We start from the raw sequence: 25,134 nt of genomic DNA, 5'->3' as shown, positions 1-25,134 counted from the left end.
ATATATATATATATAGATATATATATATAGCTAGATAGATATATATATATAGATATATATATAGATAGATATATACATGTGAATATATATATGTATAATCACGTTACACACCAGTTCTTATATCACCGAAGTGAAGCAACGATGAGCCAATATTAGATGGGTGACCATTTGGAAATGCTAAGCGCTGCATGCACTGCTGACTTATGTACATATACAGAGAAAGAGAGATTAACTAGGCAAAGAGATGCGGAGTGGAAAACAAGTGGAAGAAAAAAGGAGGATAGAAGATGTTACGCATTTACACCAGGCAATGCGGGTAACCCTGCTATTTTGTTTATATATGTGGTAATTGTGTGAAGACAGCAATAAGTGGCCACGATTAGCATGTGCATGCCGTAAGGAAACGGTGGCATGCGAACTTAGAACCATTTAAATGCGAGGCGAGGATAATTATGCAAATATAGGCCCTGTTCAGAGTCCAAAATGGCAAAATAAAAGGACACTTCTTGCTTGATTTTGTTTTGGATTCCATGTTTTTGTTTGAGAATAAAGAAGGTACTGCTGCAAGAACAAATATCGTCGTTAGTGAAAAGAACAAAATAATCCGGATTCAATATGTGTTATCTTTAACTTGAAATAATTTAATGGCTGAACTAGGAATTATGTAAATATCGACTAGTCACGTAAATTATACATATGTTTCAATATAGCTCATCTCTTGAGTTTTGATTTAGTGTGTCTGTGGTTGCTGCCAGGTCAATTGATTTCTCTTTGCATGATGTTTTCCATGTTCTATCTCAATAGTTGCTCTGGCCACACACTCTATGTACTCGGTATCTAACTACTATAACTTTTGTCTGGATGTATTTCCATCTCCTTCATGTACATCGTTTTTGACCAAGTTAACAAATTACACAGCCTAATATCACAAGTGCATTTGAGAAGTTTTATTACCACCCAATCCGAAAGGCTCAACATAGAAATTCAAGTTTTTTTGTTTGTTTTTATTGGGGTGGGGGGTATGATAGGGCGTGTTTGTAATTAATGTTTCTGTTGAAAGCACAATTGCACCATGATACTAGATCAAGCAATCAATCGATTTGATTGAAAAATAAACGATTTTATCGATTTCGATGAAAATAGTAATATTGGGAGATGAAACATTTATTAAATTTCACGTAAGGTCGGGTCTCTCTGCTAGTAATTTAATCTTTTAACATAAAAAGCAGCAATAAAATGATCTGGATGTTTATAATTCTAGCATGACCGGCTTCCGGTTCAGACGGTTGAAATAGGTGAAATACCTTTATGCATTGCGTTTTTTTTATGTTTTTTTTTTCCAAATTTACTGAACGCAACATTTCAGATATACATAATAAATAGTGAGTCAGGCTTTTAAGTATTTGTTAATTATTGTTTATTAGAAAAGAGTTTGTAAAGTTATTTCGTTCCTCCATTTAATTTTTATAAATTCACATTTTTGTTTGTGTTTCTTCGCAGAAACAAATCAATTTAAAAAGTTCTGAGAAAATTATTTTTTGCAAACAAAACAGAAATTCTGAAATTTAATTGGTCAGACTTCGTATATTGGCTTTGTGCTAATAATTTTAGATTTTTTTATATTCCGTCTTAATTAAGTTAATGATTTACGACATCGAAAGTAGCAGTTATCAAAATTTGTAATTTGATATATTAATTTTTTCAGCTAATCAAAAAAATATTAGTATTTTATTTTATCTTTTAAACGTTTCAACACGTTCAATTTGGTAAAGTTTTGTCTTTTGTTTTCATTCACAAATTAAGTCTTTCATTAAGCTAAGTGATATTCATTTTAGTGAGAAAGTTTACAGACGTAATAATAATGAAGAGATTGCAATAAAAAAATTATATAAATCAAGTACAAAACTACTTGTCTTTAGATGTGTAAAGTCTCACTTATGTGAAATTCTAAAGTAGTATGCTATTTTGCAAAGCAAATAAACCATTGTGTATCCACGAACAAACTGGTAGTTTCTTAGTGAAATTTTGCTTTGCAAGTTTTCCCTGAAAAGACAAAACAAAACAAAGCCAAACACGTCCTAAAATAGAGTACAGATGCCACATCGAGATAGGAGCACACTTTTCCATTTAAACAGTGTAAAAAATGAGCTTTGAAAAATTTAGCGGGTGATGGTCATTTTTTTGCGGATCAGTCTTTGCTCTCTTTGTTGGTCCCCCAATAAAAACGGGTCACCCTTGTTTCTCGTTCTGTCCGAACTTTTCTCAATAACTATGTCTTAGAATTTTTGGAAATTTTGCACAAACGTTAAACAATAGTAAAAAGAACAGGACGGATTTTCCGGGAGAACTCTAGTTGCTCCCCTCAGGGGTGCTTTTCGGGTTAAAATAGCTAAAATTAACACTTTTGTGCCTTTTGGATTTTTATAAAACTTTCTAAAAAGTTGTAACTGACTGATTTCTATATAATTTTGCTTGTCTATACTTTGTGATAACTCTTGGGGCTGCCCCAGGGGCTCTTTTAGGACTAATAAAAACACTCCATTTGGGGGACTATTTTACCATATTTGTCAAATTTTCGGTGTATATTTATTAAGCAGTTTTGCATGGTGCTGAACTAAAATTTAAATATTTAAGCTTTTGGGGACTTTGGGGGCTAAATGGGGGTGGAGGCAAATAATGGATATTAATTTCTTTTTTGCATGGTGCAGAACTCAAAAATCAATATGTTAAAGCCTAAAACTGCACAGTTTGTTCATTTCCACAAGGATTTGACGTTCCCTAGGGACTTTAGGGGCTAAATGAGGATGGTGGGTAAATGCTGAACTTAGTCATTTTTTTATATCTCGTTAACTGCACTCACGGGGGACCATGTATGCTTCACTTATTTTCGTGGTAATCTTTGTTTCCCCTTCCTCCACTGTAAAACATTAAACACTTGATTAGCTACAACCACTGCCAATAATTTCTCAATCTTTATCTGTATCTAAAACTAAACAAAACTTCCATGAACAAAGTTTAGTTTTTAGAACTGCGTGTTTGTGGAACATAATACTGCAGGCCTGCTTCCCAGCTGAATATACAATGATCGGTTCTAAGTGGAATGTAAACAAATTTTTATTGAGGTGCCCTCTTAAATAATCAAATCCTAAAATTTCCCCTATTAATGACTATGGTGTTGCCTCACCGGTTATATAACACTTCTTAATGCTTATCCTCGGATGCCGTCATAATTGATGACCCGCTTGTAATAAAAAATATCAATGTTCATGCAGTTTTCAGCCAAATGGACACTTAAAAAAAATTTACCGGCGCACCTATGGAAGCGGTACCTCCCTCTGCAGTTTGGCCTTAAAAAATGGCCTAAAAGGCTAAAATCGTGGAATTTTGCCAAAATAAGTCGACGCTTCCAAAATGGTTTATCGGTTTACTAGAACGTTGTATTAGAAACGGAGTACCCTCTTAAAAAAAATGTTAAATATTGATTTTTTTTGGGGGGGGGGTGATAATCTAATAGATTACTGACAATTCGATAATCTGCTCAAAAAATGAAAAAAAAACAAAAATAAAAAAAAATTACAGGGAGTACTGTTTCTATACGTGCGCCAATTTACCTTACTGTGACAAACTTGCCGAGGATTCTAATTTATTCATTATTTTTTCATCTTTTTTTTTGTCTCCCTCGATTCGAACCTGTTCAAATGATCTGGTCAGATGTTTTTATTTAGATATAACTCTCGCTACTTTGAGTTTACTTTGAGGTGGCAAGTTTTTAAATCTGCATATTTTGCTTTTACTTCTAAAATTATATTGACCGTTCATCCTGGGGTGTACCTGAAACGATGTCAACAAATGCCGTGCTTCCCGTTATACGTTTTAGCGTAGCATGCATAGTCTGCTGGAATATAGATTATGCTGTCTTGACTCAAAAACGAACATGTTAGTATCTAAATATCTCTTTGTGGGTGTTGATTGTAAAGAGATCCTTGGAATCATCAACTTCCGATTGCAAAATTGTGTCTAAGAAATCAATTTATGCAAAACAGACTACACCGTTTAACTTGGCAAAACGGTTTTCTTGTACGAGCAGGGTGTATTAGTGTGCATCTAATGCATTATTTAGCCTATGTAATAATCAGCACAGATGCGTACTTTACCATTTGCTTTCCTGGGGACAACAATAGGAGCAACCCATTTGGAGTAGTTTGTTTGTTCTAACACTATCTTCCTGAAGGCGATTCAGTTCCTTTTTGACTACGTTGAGAGCTGAATAAAATAAACAGGATTAAATAAATATTGACTCCCTGTCTGCTTCCAACTTGAGTAGCTTTGATATTCATGCAACATTCTAGATCTATTCAAAAAACATCACTGAACTTAAAGTTAAGCATTTGAGTAAAATATTTTTAAATGTCTTGAACTGCCTTATGGGAAAATGTATTGAAAACGGATTTCAATGGGACGGTGAAGAGATCAAGTTCTGTAATCGAGTCTAAATCGGTTAGATTTAGATCTGTATCTGGAAAATAGCATGTCCCAGTGAATCGTTTATCCTGAAAAAAAAAAAACGGAACAATTTAATTCACTAGTGAGACGCATATAGTTTCCAGATGTAACAATTTTTGACCATGTGTTCCAAGAAGTAAGATTTATATCGAATGCTGTGTTAAATTGAAAATGAACTGGTATTTCGTTTAAACCGACGTTGATATATTTTCTATGGAATTTGAAATCAACTTTGAAGTTGCAGACATTGAATTTGATCTTCTCGGCTATTTCATTTTTTATGAGTTTGTTGATCAGGAGATGTGGTTTTTGAACGGACAAGAACGTGAATAGTGCCATTCACCACAAGACTAGCATGAAGATGCTAACATTTTCTTTAATTTTTTTGGCATTTCGTTAGAATGAATATGACTAACTTGAGATTGTTAAAGATTATGTGGATTGTTCTTTGACTAACATGTCTTTTCTTTAACTTAATAACCTGATGTATTTTCTTGTCAAATGCTGAACCTTTTGGTCTGTTCTACATTTACTAGTAGTCCGAAACTTATTTTCGTATCGTATCTCTGTTTCTAATCTATGAAGATTAAACATTTAAATTTATCTTCTGCGACAGCGCTTGAAGATGAAATCACTCACACTCGTTATTCACACGTCCGGCATAGGTGACAAAATTGTCTGACTGGTTTATGGCTAGTTTGAAACAGTTGTAACGAATGTTGAAAAGAGATTGGTCTCTAAAAATGTATGTTAGAATCGTAATCATCTCTGAAGGTGAAATCGGAAGGTCGTTTTTGTAAATAAAATTCACGAACCTTTCATTTTTCTATGTACCTAATTTTTGTATAACTAGCAATTCAGCCCGGCTTTGCCCGGGCCCTATGTACTGTTCATAACTTTATGTGCATATATATATATATATATATATATATATATATATATATATATATTAAAGTTTGACTCCTGTCCAGGTAATCTACATCTAAAATTTCAAGTGTTTAGACCCAAAATTACAAAGGAGTTTGGTAGTCTGCAAAGGTCTACTCTTTCAACTTTGACCTCTTGGCAGCAAGATTTTCGTCCACATATTTATTTAAAAGTTTGCTGCATGTCTGAATAGTTTCTGTAAAATTTCAAATGTTAAAATTTAAAATTGGCTGACTAGTTTTCTAGAAACCACAAAGGTCAAATCTTTTGACCGTTGGCAGCCAAATTTTCGGCAAAACACCGATTAAAAAGCTTATCCTATATGTGAAACACTATGCAAAATTTCAAATGTTTAGACCAAAAATTAGCTGAGTAATTTGGTAGAGACCGGAGAAGTCAATTTTTTTAAACTTTGACCCCAATTTTCACCCCCTTAACATTTATTGAAGCTGAAATCAAAAGGTCGTTTGTGTACATAAAATTCACGAATCTTTCATTTTTCTTTGCACTTAATTTCTGTATAATTAAACATTTCTTCCAATTATCGTTTTTTGGGGAAATTCATGAAGAGTTCTTCCATCACGAAAACTAAGAATTGAAAGTGTACTAGTTTAAGCGTCGTAGGTAAATTCTAAAATTGCATTCGACAGGTCAACACATGCCGAATTACTGGTATCTTGGAGCTTGAATTTGTGTCAATGTGGTTAACTATTATCATATATCGTATGAATCCAAAGATTCTATTGTTGGTATTGGTTTCTCTGGTATTTTTGTAGTCAGGATTCTTTCTAGAAAGAAATCAGGGATTACGGGACGAACCACATGATATTTGCCAACACCCTAAGAGTGATTTATGTGGAACAACCTAGATTCGAACTTAAGACAGCCAAGTCGTTATTCCGTGTCATTAACCTCTAGACCACTGCTACCTCCTAATGAGCTGAATTGAATTAAATAATGTGGTTATAACTTTCGGTTGAGCTTTTTTAATTGTTCTTGCTGTTGTGACAGAATTTGCTTAAGACTTTCTGCAGAAATAAGACATTTTTGTTATGTGGTATTTTTTTTTCTAGTTCGATTTTTCATCGCTAGTTTCTTATGTTTCTTAATTGTAAACTGAAAATAGTTCTTTCAAATCGATTCGTTATAATTCTACTTTTTAGTCCAGTTCTCCACATGGCCTTATCATCCAGTCTTACTGTTATGAAAATGATGCTCTCGATATTCATCATGCTGTTTCCGCATGAAAATACGAGAAGTCCTCATGACCAAGCCAAAGTAGAGGAGGTAATTCCACCTTTTGCATAAAGAGTTAGTTCCCTTTGGTTGTTATATCGTCCCACTAAAGCCATGCTGAGAAAATTTTAGATGGGCGACTAATACTATTATTTAGAATATTTGATAAAGCTTTACTTGTAAGGCAAAGTATTCTCATATCTGGTAGTCCTGATAAACTACTCTACAGTGACCAAAAACAGTCTAGGATGCTAACTGATTGACATACTGAGGTAGATATAGTTAAAACGAGCCTCCACCACCTCCAAAAGAAAATAAATTTGTATATTTATAAGTACTGCTACTGCACAAGTGCCCCCGAAATGATTTTTAAACGATACCCTCCCCTCCCCATGTTAAGAATGGCTTTTGAAATGTTATTTCAGCGCGGTACCAAAATTACATAAGACCGTGTTTTTTTTTTTTTTTTTTTTTTTAATTAATTTTTTTTTTTTTTTTGTTGAATTAATTTTTTTTTTTTTTAATTAATTCTTCTAAATAAAATAATTGCTTTCTTTGATAATACGTGTTTTCTTTTCTTTTCTTTATTTTTGTTTCATAATGACACAAAAAGTGTTAAAACTAGAGTATTTTTTTAATAAATATTTGGTTTCGTTTTTCGTATCTTAACTCCTTGATCAAGTTTATTTTTTTTTAAGCAAGAGTTAAAAATATTTTTTTTTTAAATATTATGGGGGTGCATAGTCTCTTTTAAAAACAATATCTCCTTCAAGAACGGTAATAAAATGTGTTTTCAATCGATATTTATTCAATAAGGGACCAGTTTTCCTACCTAGCAATAAAGGGAGGACTTTTCCGGGTACGGGTTTTCCCAGGACGAGTTTTCTGGGCACCATGTAGAAATATAAATATATATATATATATTTTTTAATTCCTGCAGATTTCATATTTATTATAGAGGAAATTCTCTATCGATTATTATATTGTACATACTATATAGTATTGACTTCAAAAGTAAAAAAAAAATAGCATGTGTGCAATCAATTAGAATCGAAACCAAAACATATAGCCGTCCAGCCTTATCCATTAGCGCATGATATAAATTCATACATACACAAAAACTACAAAAAATGACGTTCTTTAATCTATAATTTATAATTTTCGCATACCCAGAAAAAAAACAGTTTAGACAACTTACGCTAGACCTAGGTCAGTTTTTTTTTTTTTTTTAATTTTTCAATTTTGACCACTTAATTTTAGCTAGTAAAATATCTGCTAAGTCGAAATGTGGTACAGGTCGAAATACCTTATATATCAAATTTCAGCTCTGCAGAGTTGTTAGACTTTTCGCACACACACCTCGACAAGGTAACATATATATATATATATATATATATATATATTCTTATTGGTTGATCAATTTTGTCTACATCGAATAGACACTTACCAAGACCAAAAGTTACTTGAGGATTGAGATCAATGAGATTGTTAGTTGGATGAAGAACAGTGTTTGGAGAGGATTGGAAACAACGAATGGAGGCAAGATGAGAAAAAAACTTAGTAACCATGTTTACTTAAAAAGATTTATTTACTTGAAGCAAAAGATCCACTCATTTGCCATCTGCTCCTTCATCAAATAACAATCTCATCAATATTTATCCTCGAGTGGCTTCTAGCCTTGGTAAGTGGTGCCTTATTAGTATATATAAAAAAAAAATAAAGTAAGGACTATAATTATTAATGATGGAATGATTCCAACATTTTTCTCGATTCCGATACAATTACCGATTCTGATTCTTTATAAATCTCTTAATATTTAACTATGGGGTTATTTTTTTTCCTGAATATCGTAAAAACCCATGTTAACTGTGCATATATTGTCTTAAAAATAAAAGCACTTGTGGGGACATAATGATCTATAGATTTTAGTTATGCTGGTAGTTTAAAATTAATATTTATTTTATTATTTACCAGCAGTGGAAGATTTTGTTTTAAACAAAATCAAATAAAAAAAAAAAAAAAAAGATAATTATAGGAATCGTTTATAGCATCGGAAAAATACAAATTTTTCGGATACCTTAAGAATTTCGATTTTTCTCATCTATGGTTGCTTTACAAATACTTCAAAGGAATGTGCTCCGAAGTGTCTATATTAGTGCTATCTTAACGGGAAAAGGATTAATGTAACAACCAACAAAATCGTTCAGAGGTTCCCAGATACCGGAAAGCATGTCTCCACAAATCTATTATTTCCCCAAAACTGCGTGCCTTTGGAATTCCCTCCCTGCTGTTTGTTTTATCGACTGTAACAATATGCAGAAATTTAAATGTACACAAACATCTTGCTGCACAACTCCCCAGTTAGGATGCCCTTATAAAGATACCCCGCCCAAGTTCTCGATAGCAATATGCTTGTTTCAGGCCAATAAAAGCAAAAACATCTAAAAGAACTCTTCTTTATGGGAAGAGACAAAGGACGAAGACGTCTACCTGCATCTTCCTTTTCTAATAAGTAAAACCGCCGATACACACGGCTCTTGCATCTTCCGTCGTTCCCATTTCTTATTGTATCTTTCTAATCTTTTAATCCGTCTGCGTATTCCTGCTATCTGGGTTTCTAATTATTCACATAAAAATCAACTGTCCTTCCTGAAAATCACAGGGGACAAGTTTTGGCTTTGCCTTGAACATATATTCTGATCAGCCATTCAGCATTTTACAACACTTCAATTCAAAATCTCTCGAGTGAAAAAGATTATCAGAATTTATGAATATATGCAGATAACGTATGGTACTTCTTTCAAACAGAACGTATTCAATCGGCAACCTTTCTTATTGGGTTATTCAGAAAGTCTGATAGGTTGCAGTGAAATAGCAGAGGTGGGGGGACATACGTCTTCTGTGAATCATTGAATGAATAGCACGACATTTACGTGGTCTCTCCTGCGAGTAAATGATTATATTGGGGGGGGGGAAATACGAGGGCCATTCTAAAAGTAATGTCTCCTATTTTTTCTATTCCGCCAGAATGGATCAGACGGGATTGCAAGTTGTATTATAACTGAACGTACGCATTAATTACCTGAAAGTGTCATCTCTCTGCTGCAGATATTGATGGTGTGAGACTCTAAGAAAGCAACCTATCATGGGCGTGCGTCAGAAGCAGCTGCGTCATTGAATTCCTCATTGCAGAAAAAATTGAAACTACTGCTGAACGTTTACGAGGCAGACAGTGTTGATGTCAGCACAGTTAAGAAATTGGTTCGTCGATTTCAGATAGACAAGAGATGTGAATGACAAATCATGCTCTGGACTCCCATGCACAGCCATCACCCCATTGCTAGCAAAAGTATTCTGAAAATGGCGGTAAATATATAGAAAAATAAATTCTTAAGCAGAAACTGTGCTTGTTTTTAATGAACCACTCCCGTCTTCGTAGCACTTCAACTTTTTTTCTAGTTAAAAAATAGAATCATCATTTTGTAACAACGGTTGTAATAGTAAGAGAATCGAGCAACTTAAAACATTTCTCCTGATTCATAAATTGTAATTTTTGGTCCCCGACAAAAGGGTGGACCTGTACATTCACCCTTGTCCGTTCGTCTGTCCGAATTTTTCTCAATAAATACACATTGGAATTTTTTCTTTTTTTTAATTTCGCACAAACATTAAACAAGATGTGAGTAAAAAAACTAACAGAACGGATTTTCCAGGAAAACTCCGGTTGCCTTTCGGGTTAAAATAACTAAAATTGACACTTTTGTGCTTATTAAAAAAAATTAATGCCTTGGATTTTTATAAAACTTTTTGAAAAGTTGTAGCTAACCGATTTCTATATAATTTTGTTTGTCTATACTTCGCGATAACTCTTGGGTATGCCCCAGGGGCTCTTTTAGGACTAATAAAAACACTCAATTTTGGACTATTTTACCATATTTGTCCAAAATTTTCTGTGTATGTCTATTTAACAGTTTAGCATGGAGTTGAAATGAAATTTAAATGTTAAGGCGTTGGGGACTTTGGGGGCTAAATGCGGGGTGCAAATGATGGACTTAGGTATTTATTTATTTATTTTTTTTTTTTTTGCATAGTGCAGAAATCAAATTTACATATGTTAAGGCTTAAGGGTTTGTTCATTTTCATCAGGATTTGACGTCCACTGGGGACTTTTGGGGCTAAATGGGGGTAGGGGGAGCAAATGCTGAACTTAGTTATTTTTTATGCCTCTTTAACTGTACACTCACGGGGGAAGTATGCACGATTCACTTGTTTTTATGGAAATCGCTTGAGACCAAGCATGAAGCCACTTGATGTAAGGAGTAAGAATAACAAAAGCTGATTATTGCAAAGCGGGGGATACCTATTGACCTTAGTCTTGAAAAGACCAAGGTTGTAGGTAGAAGGAAAACAGTGAGCAGGAAGAGTACCATAACCTTGCAGTTCTTGGAAAGAAGCTATTGGAATAGAAAGCTGTATTATAGTGTATTAAAAAGGTAAATTGATGGAGACCTCTAGACTAACGAGACAAACAAGTTGAAACCAAGGAAGCAGGGAATAGATCAGACAGTTTTGAGGAACACATGCCATAATAGTATTTATTGAAAAGACTGAGACTAGCAACATCACGTCTGTGAGAGAGGTTGCAGTGAAGTAGTGAGACTAATACAATTTACAAATACGTTTTTGCAATTTAGCAAGATCCTTCAAATGAAACACAGATTCACCAACCGTAATATGGCGACTGTTCTCCATACATGGTCTGATAGTAGATTTGTAGAGATAGAGAACAGCCTCGAGAGCGAGAAGGTGCTTAGAGCGATAGATAGAACCGATTTTACAAGACACAGAATGAACACTGTATTTAATATATGGACACCAAGAAAGATTTGATGAGAAAGAAAGACCAAGAAGTTTTCAGGTCGATTTCTCATCTAGAGTAGAGACATCTAGAGGAATCTCAGAAAGAAAAGGAACACTCCTGCGATTGAAATGAAATGGCTTTTGTTTAATTCTGTTAAAATTCAGCTATTTCCTATTCCAATCCATAACTGAACCCAGATCAACTTTTAGCTCAACTGCGTGTTTCAACTGATCTGAAGAAGATAGGTAAGAATACTTTTTTTTTCACTTTTTAGTTTTATTTCACTTCAAAGTTCTCAGAAATCAAGAGACCCAATACCTGGGGTAAAACTTGAATTCTATATCAGATACATACATAGTCGAATGGTCCATTAAAGTTCTTTATCTCTCAAACACTAAAGTAAAGAAATTGAACATAAATTTTTTCCCCTCCCAATTAACCATTTTCATATGTTGTAGTATATCTTTCGTTTAAATCTTACTGGATTCCAGGACAAGAATTATCTAGTCTGGTGGAGTATTCAGCTTTGTGCTGCTATTTGAGATAACTTCACTTAGAAGGCTCACCATCCCTCGTAAAAGCTATTATAAGTTAGCGATAGTAAGATTCTATTTGGGCAGCGAATACTATGTGATTTTGAATATTTGGCCAGGGTTTACTTCCGGAGAAAAGTATCCTCATCCCAAGTTTTTCAGTCGGGTGGTGTTATCAGCATAAATGTTAATTTTGTGAATAATATTCTTTGGAAGATCATTTATGTAAAGAAGACAGTTTTGGAAGTAGAATAGAACCCTGAGTTATAATCTCATACTTATGTCCCCACTTTATTTTTTAGTAATGAGTTACCTCATCAAGACGAAGGGCGACTCGAGGATAAAGGTTAATCAGATGGATAGACAGTTCAATGATGCTGAATATTATGAGAGGAATGAAAATAATGAATGCAATGAACAAAATCTGAATACATATGAAACCGGGTGATCACAAATGGTTTTAAGAAAATTACTCTAGACAAATCATAAAGCCACTTAATTTAAGGAGTTAAAAACAAGCAAAAGTATCATTTCACATTAAAAAGTAAACAAATATTAGATGGATAGATTTTGGGCAAGAAAATAGCAATTTTTCCCTATAAAGAATCGCTCATAGAATCTAAGGACTAAAGTACAAAATAAGTTGAAGCAAGACTTATGAGGCTGCTCTTATTTTGTCCTTTATTCAGAGAGGTTTTAGCTCTCTAGGAAGCAGTCTTGAAGAAACGTGTTCCACTGATAGGAAACTTCAAAGAAATTTAGTTTACGGTTAAACACACAGGGAAAGAAGGGAAATTTCCTCATAGGTGTTTTATCGCATATCAACCACTTTTGGGTTATTTAATTTAATCGTCAATGCTGAAAAAATAGTAAAGTAAATGGAAATCCAAATGACAATCTTCCTGTCCTGGAGAAGCACCAACATCTCTATGTACACAAAGGTATTCAATTTCAAAGATTCTGCCACACGAAATTGGAGAGTGTGGGTCATCTAGTATCAAGTTGCAAGGTTCTTTTAGGGAATGGCTACTACACAGTGAGACAGAGTATGTAAGTACCTCCACTGGATCATCTGTAAAAAATTAAACATCCAATGTAGCAGCAAGTCCTGGGAACATCAACCTGAAAGAACAGTTGGAAATGACTTATATACCATATATTACGACCATGTAATCCCTACAGCCACATACCTTGAAAATGCTGCTGTGAAACCTGACATAGTTATATGGAATAAGTCAGAAAGAATTGCAACCTTGGTTGAAGTGAGTGTCCCTAATGGAGGTCTGAACAGAGCTGAAAGGGAGAAACAGACCAAATATCAAGGTCTCATGTATATGAAAAGAAACTGGAATCTTATAGATATCAATCATACCAGTTCTTAAAGGTGCCACAGGGCTTATAAAGAAGAACCTGAAGTCCTACTTAACTAATATTCCTAGTAAACCAAGTGCAAAAGAGATCCAGACAATTGCAGCAAGGATACTAAAAAAGAGCTCTCGGTTGGTTTCAATAAAAAGCAGGACAATGTTGGCAGCTAGTTTGGCTGCCCATACTCAGCATTACAATCTTCAAAGAAAAAAGAAATGAAGAAAAGAAAAATCTCCGGGTGTCTTCGGTTCCTCTCTGTACCCTGACATGAGGATAATTCTTATTTGAAAAAAGCCCTGACCAAATATTAAAAATATGCTAGGCTGTATTCTCAATCCACCCAGCACATCCTCTGGATTGCAGACGGGGGCACCCCCTCTACAGGGTGACCCCCAAAAAAACGAAAGCTAAATTGAGGGCATCTAGAACATATGCTGTAGAACGGAGAAAAAAAAAGGCCAAAGACCCTAGTGTTTTTATGTGATCTTTTGAATATAATAAACTAGTTATGACCAAAGTTTCATTTCATTTGGACAAAACACTAAGAAACGAGGCCTAATTAGATTTGGGGCCTGTTTGTTTTTTTGTTTTTTTTTTGTTTTTGTTTTTTTTTGTTTTTGTTTTTTTGTTTTTTTGTTTTTTTTTTGTCACCCTGTATTAAAAACGAACAGCTTTTAATAAATAATAAAGAGCCGTAGACAATGAGAAACTAGTATAAGAATAAAATCAAAATAAACACACTCTCTACACGTTCATATATCAAGTGGGAAGAGGTCAACAATGGTGTAAACTTTCCTATCTCTGGAAGTGAGACTCCACCAATGAACTACGGTCAGCCATCAGACCTCAATAAAGTGTCCTCGCCCCCACTTTTATTTGTTGCCCTAAAAAGCAAAAACTTCAGATTTAAAAGCCCAGCCATGGTCTGTTGAAGAAAAATTGCTACAGTTTGGCTACCACTATTCAGTTTTAAATTTAGATTCTTTTTTTCCAATAAAGCAAGTGAGGAAATGTAATTTTAAGATTCTTTCCATAAGAAAGGATAACTTACAATTATCAAGATATTAATAGAATAGCATGTGTTATTTAATTTGTGTGTCATGCTTATATCCAAATGTCATTTAATTGTTATGGACTTCCATTTCTTATGAATATTTTTACCGAGAGTTCTTCGAAAAGTTTTGGTTTCGATTATAGCTGATGGCACATAACTCATTTATTTTTTATAAATAATATTCTTCATAAATTTCGGGTATGGCTGAAGCAATTTAAGTTTTATATATATATATATATATATATATATATATATATATTCACAAGTTTTGGTCTCGGTTTCGATTTAAGCTGATGCACCCAAGTGTATATATATATATATATATATATATAAATTTATTTAAATTGCAGCTTTATAATATATAAAAATCGATAGAACATTAATTCTATAATAATATATACAAAAGTCTTCAAGAATTAAAATATCATATTTAAGCGTACTTTACGACTGGGCTATGCCGGGTGTCCCTGCTAGCTTATGAGGCCCCTAGTGAAATTTCCACAGGTCCCACTAGTTTGAATTATTAGACTACCAGAAAGGGTAAAATTCCCCGAACAGAACATTTTCTACAATTTGTTTTCTTAAAATATTATAATCAGGATATAATGCTACTAAACCTTATGTCTAGAATCCGTATTGCAATTTTGATCAAAAAGCCATTACATGATTTTGATTCTGGAAAATGTTTAAAAATTTGAGGTCTTGAGAAATGCTATATATGTGTGTGTGTGTGGCCATGACATCTTTTTCTTCTGTCTTGAACACTAGCTCAGTTTAATAAATTAAATCAGCAATGATAATCTCACACACACACACACACACACACACACACACACAAATGTGTGTGTGTTGGGACGATTAACCGGAATCGGAAATCAGAAAAATCAGAACTTTTGGGAGCATTGGAATCGGAAAAAGTCGTGCCTATTTTCCGATGCCAAAAATAATTCTATTGTCTTTTTTTTTTTTTTGTTTTGTTTCTTCCACTGCTTGTAGTGATGATAAAATTATAAATATCTATTAATTTTAAACTACCATTGAACTGACATCTATAGATCACCCTCCACAAGTGTATTTTTTTGTTCGAGAAAATATCTGCGTATTTAACGTTTGTACAGTAATCGAGAATGTGTAACAAATTGATTAAATATTTAGAGATTTATAAAGAATCGGAATCTGGGGGGGGGGGAATACTAGAATCGTCCCATCACAATATATACACATACTGTCCTTTTGTCTTATTTGTCCTTTCATTAGCTAGAGTCTCAACTCTCTTTTTTTAACCTATTGAATACATTTACTAATACATAGCTTGGTGCCATTTGTATTTATACTAGTGTTGGGACGATTAATCGGAATCGGAGCTTTTGGGAGTATCGGTATCCGAATCTGAAAATTTTTGGCCTATTTACCGATGCCAAAACCGATTCCTTAAATTATCTTTTTTATTTGATTTTGGTTTAAGAAACATCTTCCACTGCTTGTAATAAGATAATATTTATTGATTTAAACTTCCAGTATCCCCTCAGAAGTGTTTTTACGTTTAAGAAAATATGTGCACATTTTAGATGGGGAATTTTACAGTAATCGGGGAAAAAAATAAGTTTTATAGTTAAATATGTAAAGATTTATAAAGAATCGGAATCGGTAATTGTATCGGGATTGGGAAAAATATTGGAATCGTCTCATCACTAATTTATTATATTGGTATTTTATACCTAAGCTTACATTTTCAGTATTATTTTGTATTCGTTTAGTATTATGAAAAAGAGATTCGAAGTCCGTAACTACAAAATCCCGATTCACATAAATAAATGATTCAAAGAAAGGTAACATGCTGGAAATCAGTCATGAAACAAGCTTCTGCTCAAAATTAAAGAAAAACTATAGTCAAAGATTACCCGAAGGCTCCATTAGCTAGTGCATAGACATAAAAGAAAAGCATGACTCATTACTTTACTTGCTTTTTATCCTCACCTAATGCTGGGTATTAAAACAAGGGGTCATCAAGTACTGTTTTTTTTTTGGGGGGGGCGTCGAATTTCTTCGACCGTGGATTGAACCTTATTGTCCCAGTTTCTTAGCGAACACTTTAATTATGTCAAATGATGTGTTGTAAAATTTAAGAATTTGACTAATCTTTTATGAAATTGGATTTGGAGTTTCACTACACGAATCTTCATTTAAAGTTGTGGACCAGCAAATAACCGGCAGTCAAAATCGTATTGAAACTTTTATTCCATTATCCAGTAAAAACAATGAGAAAGGTACGAGTCCACAATTTCTTCGGAATCATGCATACAATTAGTTTTCATTTATTCATATACATATTCATAATCGTGCACAATAAGCTTTGTTTTCACATTTAATAACTTGTTTTTTTTTGTTTGTTTTTTTTTTTTTTTTTTTTTTGCCGATCACCACTTTCTTTAGTAGAAAACGATGAACGTCACCTTTTATTACTGCTAGGCTTATGACTGAACAGCTCGTCACATTTAATCAGCACAGTTACAAAAATTAGCACAGGCGACATAACACCCTAATATATTAAGTGTTTGTGTTTTTTTCTAATTACCATAGAATTATTTGCTTCCATTTTTTATTCTCTGGCCAGCCCCTTACACTCGCGTGTTAGATTTCACATATACTTGGCGATAAGAACTGAAAAAAGAAGTTATTCAGCACAATCAACTGTCACCATTCCTCCTGCCTTTTCAGCAGTTGACCAATCGGTCTTACAGAAAGTGTCCTGCTGCCAGACTGATTGATAAATCAGTCCGGTTATTTAATATAGTCTGCTTTATAAAGAAATTGTCAAAGAGATAATTGAAAGCCAAGGAATGTAGTCATATATGTGCAGTATGGCAGCATTGCTGAAAGCGTTTCCTGAATAATGAAAAATGCTGATATGTCATCCGAAACAGTAAATGGCATTCTACCCTAGATACAAGCGTCAATACTTGTGATAAATAAAACTATTACAGTATAAGTAGAATTATAAAAAAAACAAAAAAACAAAAGTAAAATTAGTATATAATGTCCACAATTCAGAATTATACAATTAAAATGTAGCCTAACTTTGTAATAAGCAATTTATTATTAACCTGAAAATAAAACTAAGAGTGATAATGTGTTTGAAATTCACACATAAATCGTTAGTGCATGACGAATGGTCACCCTTAACACATTCTTTTGTGGGTGTGTGTGTGTGTGTGTGCGTGAGAATCTGTATTGACAGTTGATGTTCTCTTTAAACTGGTAATTATCTTTTTAGTCATTATGAAACATGATAAATATATTAAAGAACACCCATTGCATTGTACACTAAAGGATTATTTCCAGCGTCTTATTCATTTATAATGTAGCAACTAGCATTTCCGTGACACTGTATAAACAACTGTTATCAGAAGCTTGGTTGTGTTAATACCTGGCTCAGTGTAATTGATCTACCATGTTTTCGCTCTCTCTTGCTTCAATATTTATGTAACTTTTGGATTTTTTCCTCGAGTTTATATAAAAATCAATTATGTCATTGCAGATCAGTCCTCCAGTATTCACTTTCTATTTTTAGTTCACGGATCGATCTCGTTTCTGAATTCTGTGACGAGATTATTTATCATTCTCTGATATTGTACTATTGAAGTTAGCGCAAAGAGATGTGATTTCCAATTATTGGCATTACGTTTCTAATACCTCCTTTCCATTTTTATTTTTAATTACTTTCATTGTGTGGCTTCCAGTTGAGATGACTTCGTTCCTGTTTTTACCCTAACTGTTTGTTGTCGACTACATTTTATTGCACAAATCATTGTCATCTTCAAAATTAATATATACAAACCACCATAAAAGTTAATGGACTATCTTGTCTCTCTGGATAGACAAATATACCACAATGGTTCTGTGGGATGCTCTTCCTTATAGTCACTTGAACAGGTGGTAATAAGATTCTAGAGGCATTGCAAGTAACAGGGCAACGAATTTGTGTAGATTTGTATTATTATACTACTGTTCGATCGATGTAACCTCCGACCTTTTTCATGTGTATCTTGTCGAACTCTGGGGAATGTTTGTCGAACTCTGGGGGAATGTTTGTCGAACACGTGAATATATATATATTTATATATATATATATATATATATATATATATATATTACAGAAATATATAGTAAAAATTAGTAATAGTGATATTTATAACTAGAAATAAAATAGGTTAAGGCTCCCAAAATATGTTCTAGATCTGTCCGCAATGGCACAGTGGTTAAAATACTAGGAAAACATCAATCATAACTGAAGGTTCAATTCTCACGTGGGCAACTGAAAAATGCAATAGCTAATTACTTAGGAGCAACACAAACAAACCCGTTGCTCAGAGAACAATGATTTCCACCGATTGTGTTGCAAGACTGTCCATTCTGCGAAGACCGATCTCAATACCTACTAGCGAAACGTCGCTGAATAGATGTAGCAAGCTGCCTCAATAGGAGAATCCTGAAAGCTTTACCAAACTTTTAAAGTGACGACCAAAGGAAACAGCAGCTTAAGTGAAATGTTGCTGGATACGAATCGAACCTCTATTTCCCAAATGTGTGACTGTTCGATACGTTGGAAACAATATTCCAAAACCTTACGGAACTACGATCCTCCTTCTCAACGTCCCCCTCCCTAACAAACCTCCCAAGTATAATTTCACCTGCGGTCCACGAACGGAAGAAAAGATCAGATGTCAAAAAAAAAACTCCAAAGAACTACCTCAGCACTTGAACGTCGCAATACTACTCCCCTTGTACAAAAAAGCAACCGTCGCAATTGCCACAATTATAGAGGCATTAGTTTGACGTCGTCTCTTAAATCTTCTGAATTATCCTTCTGCACCATATCCAGAATATCCGATACGACCAAATCCGACCAAACGAAGCAGGATTCTGTAGAAGTAGAGGATGTACCGATGAAATTTTCTCCCTCAAGCAAATTTTAGAACAGTGGTGGGCTTATTAGCAATCTACGATTATCTGCTTTATTGATTTCACTGCAGCCTTCGACACTGTGGATCGCAGAAGCATCACAAAATGTGCCATGATGGCTTCTGAACCAATCTTCTCAACCTCTGGGCATACTATGTGCACACCTGAACTAAAGTGAAGTGCTATGGGGAAGAATCCAATTCCTTCTGTCATGCAAAAGCGCATCCGCAAAGGATGTGTTATCTCTCCCATCCTGTTTAACTACCTCATCGACTGAATCCTAGAGAAGATCTTGGCTGGCTGCACTGGTGTCAGAGTATGCCACGACTGTTTTATCACCGATCTCGACTTTGTTGACGATGTTGCAATCCTACGCGAAAGTTCAGCATGCACTCAACGAGGTCAGCTGCATGACCGAAATGTTTGGAATGAGAATCCACGCTTCTAAGATGAGAATTTTCTGGTAACCCCCCCCCCACACTTGACAGTGGCTATCATCCTTAATGGTGAAGCTGTAGAAGTAGTCAAAAGTTTCAAATATCTTGGCGCCAATTTTGCAGCCACCTATCAAGGGAAAGACCAAATCATCAACCGTATCAATCTGGCTAGAGCAGTCTTCGGCCATCTTCAAGAACTGTGATATCGCCAGGGGATAAAACGTTCCACGAAGCTGCAGATCTATGAGGCCATGGTGCAAACATGCTTTCTCTATAGATGTGAGAACTGGCCACTGTGCAAAGATTTTCATAAATTTCAAGTCTTCGATCACTGCTGCTTCTGCCACATACTGCATGTTTGCTTCCCTGAGTGGATCCCTAACAACCATACATGCTAGATGTAACATACTTGGTCTGAAGAAAACTGCTGAAAAGAAGACTCCAGTGGTTCAGTCATGCACTGCACCAGCTGGAGGAGTTCATCCATCAATTGGTGGCGCACAATGTACTCACTAGTTGGAAGAAGTGGCAAGGTGGTAAACTTAAGACTTGGCACGCAACGGTGAAAGCAGATACAGAGATTGTCTCCGATCTTCACATTTTTGTGTCCATCACTGGAAGGGTGAATGGCTGCTGCCAACAAGCGAGGGTGGATGGTGTTGATGCGAGATGCAGTTAACCCCATTGGAGCTAGCTCTAACCATCCGGGTTGAATGCCACTGCAAGTACAGTAAGTACTTAGGACCGCTATCATAGCTGAAAGAACAATAGCATGCTGCCACCGTAAAGTAAATAAAAGGTTCGGATCGAAATTCCATTCAAATTCCCAGGTTCAACAAGATACACCTGCGGAACGTCCAAGGTTACATCAACGGAAACGGTATGAAAATGCCATTCAAGATGAGAACAGTGGTCTGAAGAATCTAGATCTAAATGATACAAATAACTAAATTCGGAAATAGATTCGTGTCATTTGGATTTAGACTTCTGTTCTCATCATGAATGTTGTTTGCACGTTTATGCCGATGTAACCTCCGACCTTCTTCAGGTGTACCTTGTCGAACTTAGGAATCTTTTTATAAAACCCTGTAATGTCCGTGGAATTTCAAGCAGAACCCTTTATCTAACCCACATGCTTTCGTTCTGTCAACCATTGCTGGATAGTAGTTTTAAGTAATTAGGAATTGTATTTTTGTATCGCCTGCAATAAGGATTGAACCTTCAACTTCCAAATGAATTTTACAAAGTAATTTATCCACTACATTATGGGTCTTTGGAATTGAATTAATATTTGATACATTCTAAATCCTTCATGGTAATAAAGTAATTCCAATATAGATTCTAGCTATGAATAATACATTCTAGCAATCAACAACACTATATACATGTTCAAATAAAGTCACTGACACATCAGAAAAGGAATAACAAAACAATAAAAATGTATTGCATTTATTAATTATTGTTGCACCACAAACAATGCAACACCACACATTCATCATTCATTGTACCAACCCGTCATATTTTGAGGGGATGATTTAATTGAGAATCCAGTTACTTTCTCAAATGTTCAAATGTCTTCATTTTTTTTTTTGTTTTTTGTTTTGGCTGTCTTTTCTTTCACTCTCCTTTTTTTTTTGTCTATTTTTTTTCTCTTTTACTTTATTTTTTTCTAGAAATTCTTTGTATACATTAATTTTTTTTTTAATATTTAAAAGATTTTAATCGCTTCATAATGCAAATAGATATTTTTTTTCATTTTTTTAAAGTCTGTATCCGATAATTTTTTTTTCAGTCACACAAGATAAAAACCAATCAATTAAAAACATTTTTTTTGTTAAATCAACAAAAAATAATCATTATATGCATATGTATACATATGTATGCAAATATATGTACATTCCTTCATTTCTATGTATTTTGTACGTATATTCCTATGGAAATTTTAATCATCGATTTTGGTGCAAATCAAGAATTCAACCTAATTTAAAATAACAAAAATCTCTATGATCTACGTACCGTTCACGGAACGAAAATATCCAAATTCATGTACTTTAATAAAGTAGTATTTTTAATTTTTTTTATTTATTCATTTATTTTTTTTAAGAAAATCAAATTTGATAAGGACGAGAGAACAATGTCTTAATTCGCCATTTTAAACAAAGAGAAACAACTCTATTCAAACTACTGATATTTTAAAATCAAACATGTCGTGGCTGAGATATAATATTAATTGTTAAAATTGTAAAAAGTGATTTTTTTTTATAATATTAAAAATTAATCTGTTTACCTGATTTCGAGAATATTCGTTTCATGACGGATACGTAAATCCTAAAGATATTTTTGCACTTTATTTTTCTTTTGATTAGGTTGAAATCTGGATAATGAACTTGATTTTTTTTTTTTTTTTTTCATTTTTTTTTTGCCATAAAATGAAAACATATCCATGAACATCATATGTATACACGTACATAATTTGCACACGTCTAACTTCATAATATATCTAGGCACACGCTTCTTTTTGTTTGGTTCAATTGTAAAGACAGGATGCAGCCGTAGATGCCAAATTGAGAAACTAGTGCCTTGTTGTCCAGTTCAGAATAGATGCAAGTTTTTTTAAGTCTTTTTTTAAATATATTTTTTTTTTTTTAATTTTTTTTTTTTTTTTTACATATCCTCCAAGGTTTAAAAAATAAAACAATGAAAATGACTTGCTTTGTTGGAAGTGGCACTGAAGAGAAAGGTGAAGCGACGACTAAGTTACTTCATTTTGTTCCATACACTTTTTTCTGTCACGTTAACCGCAATTCAAATTAATTTCTATTAAAGAACTTACGTTAGTTAATGGATTACAATGTATAAATGTGATTCATTATTAAAGTGTATTTAGTGACTCCCCTACCACCCAAAAATATGGACACCACATCACCACCTTAAAATGCACGCATACAATCGTTAATAGAATTCACAATCTTTTCTGTACTTTAACTATATCAAGTAGAAATAAACATCAGTCTGTATGACTTGTCCACCAAATTTCACTCCTGCATGTCCAGCAGCCTTTATCACCGTTCACTGATAGGCAGGGAGACATTGGTGACTGTCAGCAATAGGTTGGATCCTAAATGGGCTTCACACTCACCGAACCTTAAACTGCCAAGATTTTTGTCTCCATGGTTATCTCTAAGTGCTGAGAGAACTGTGTCAATTGTTGGCAATTTTGTGCATCATATCAGGTGTTTCATTGAACTGTGATAACAAAGCTGTTGAATATTCATTACTGAGACTTGTTGAACATGTTAGGCATAGAATATTGTTTATTTCTATCAAGTATAGTTGAATTCGCAGAAGGCATTATAAATTGTATTAATGATTCCATGGCTGAGTGTCACGGCTTTATAGGGAATGGTTGCAATGTATATCCTCTATATTGATTTATAAAAATCAATAATTATCTCTAATAATCAAAGCTCTAATAACTTATCTCTGTGGCACTAGCCGGGTCTAACCATACTAAATTTGTCTTTTCCAATTAATTTTCAGGTTTATTTTTCTATTCCTTCTTTCTTTCATTGACTTTTCCTCCTATTAATTTACGGATGCTAAGCATCACTTAGTTAATTTTACATTGGATATTGTATGCTTATATAACCCAATTGTTTCTACTGACTTAATATTAGACTGTGCTAGTGAGTATGTGATTTGGACAAAAAGTTTATTTGGGTCAGCCGTAATTATAAAAAAACAGAACTGATTTATAATAAATGCTTGTATGAACATATATGATCATGGCACGAGAACATAGGAACAGGTGCACCTCCTATATTAAATGGATCTGCAAGAAGAAATTGCAAAGTATTCTCTACGTTTTATATGATTCTGAACATATTAGCTCTGCTGATAAGACTGCTCAAGTGGATAGGAGAGATGGAAAAAGAGTTTAGTTGGGTCAGCTGTAACTAAAACTGATTTAGATTAAAGACTTGTATGATCTGAATAAACGAATATATCACCATGGCACACAGATAGACCTTTTAAGACCTGGTCTAATTTAAATGCAAACTTTTTTTATGAAAATCGCTCCAGACAAGGAATGAATCCATTTGGTGTGATAAGCAAAACAAAATCTAACTTCAAGGTCAAAAACTCGACAACAATAATTGTTAGATAGATTACGACCTAGAAAACAGCAATTCTCCTCCTTCTGTCAGAAACATCACTCACGGAATGTGAGGACTAAAGGAGAAAATTAGAGAAGCTGTCAAATGTAAATGTAAGGTCCACCTGTTCATATTGAGAACCATGTTTTGCGATTTAAAAAAAAATAATAAAAACATGCTTCCGTTCAGTCTCAAGACAATTGATGTCTCCTATAAGGGTGGCTGTGCATGTAATTGTAAGACAGGGGTTGCAAAATCTTATTCAACACCTCAACTGTGTGTGTGTGTGTGTGTGTGTGTGTGTGTGTGTGTGTGTGTGTGTGTGTGCATGCATGTGTGTGAATATGTATAAGGAAATATAAGGCAAGATAAAGTAAATATATAAATTTATCTATCAGTTTTAATCCGTATCCTCGAGTGACCTTCGGGTATTTTTTTTTTAAATTCAATTTTCACCCCAAACAAAGCACAGTGCCACTTTGAAGCAGGGGGCTACTATCAGGGACTTAACTTGCAGGGGCATTATGAAGGGAGATGAGTAGAAAGATGTTTGTTTACATTATACTTGAACTTCTGCACATCAGTACGGTTGGGAAAGCAGAATCCCGGAAGGGAGTTCCAAAAACCTGCAGTTCTGGGGAAAAAACTATTGGAGTAAAAGGCTTTCTTGCACCTAGGGATCTCTACTGTGAAGGGATGAGACTTAGTAGCTTGTTGGGTTTGTCGGGGGTAGTTACGTTGAGGAGGTACAAGTGTTTTGCAGTTCGTCAGAGCATTCACCATTAAAGTATTTGTAGAACAGGCAGAGGGATGCAACATTTCGTCGCTGGGACAGAGGCTGAAGCCTAGATGACAGTTCAGGACCTATTAGGTTGGCGACTCTCTTTTGAACCTTGTCTAGGAGCGAAAGACAAGCAACAGATGCACCAGCCCAGATGTGACAACAGTACTCCATACATAGGCGAATGGTGGCCTTATAGAGGTACAAGATACTTTCAGGCGTAAGTAGTTTTCTAGCACGGTAGAGGGAGTCAACCTTCCTTGCAGCAGCCCTGGCAATGCTCTCAATGTATCTATTCCAGTTCATATTCCCTCT

This window comes from Euprymna scolopes, chromosome 4 (genome assembly GCF_053919585.1).
Source record: "Euprymna scolopes isolate OS-2025 chromosome 4, ASM5391958v1, whole genome shotgun sequence".
In the NCBI taxonomy this organism is placed as follows: domain Eukaryota; kingdom Metazoa; phylum Mollusca; class Cephalopoda; order Sepiida; family Sepiolidae; genus Euprymna; species Euprymna scolopes.
This window is presented reverse-complemented; position numbering follows the sequence as displayed.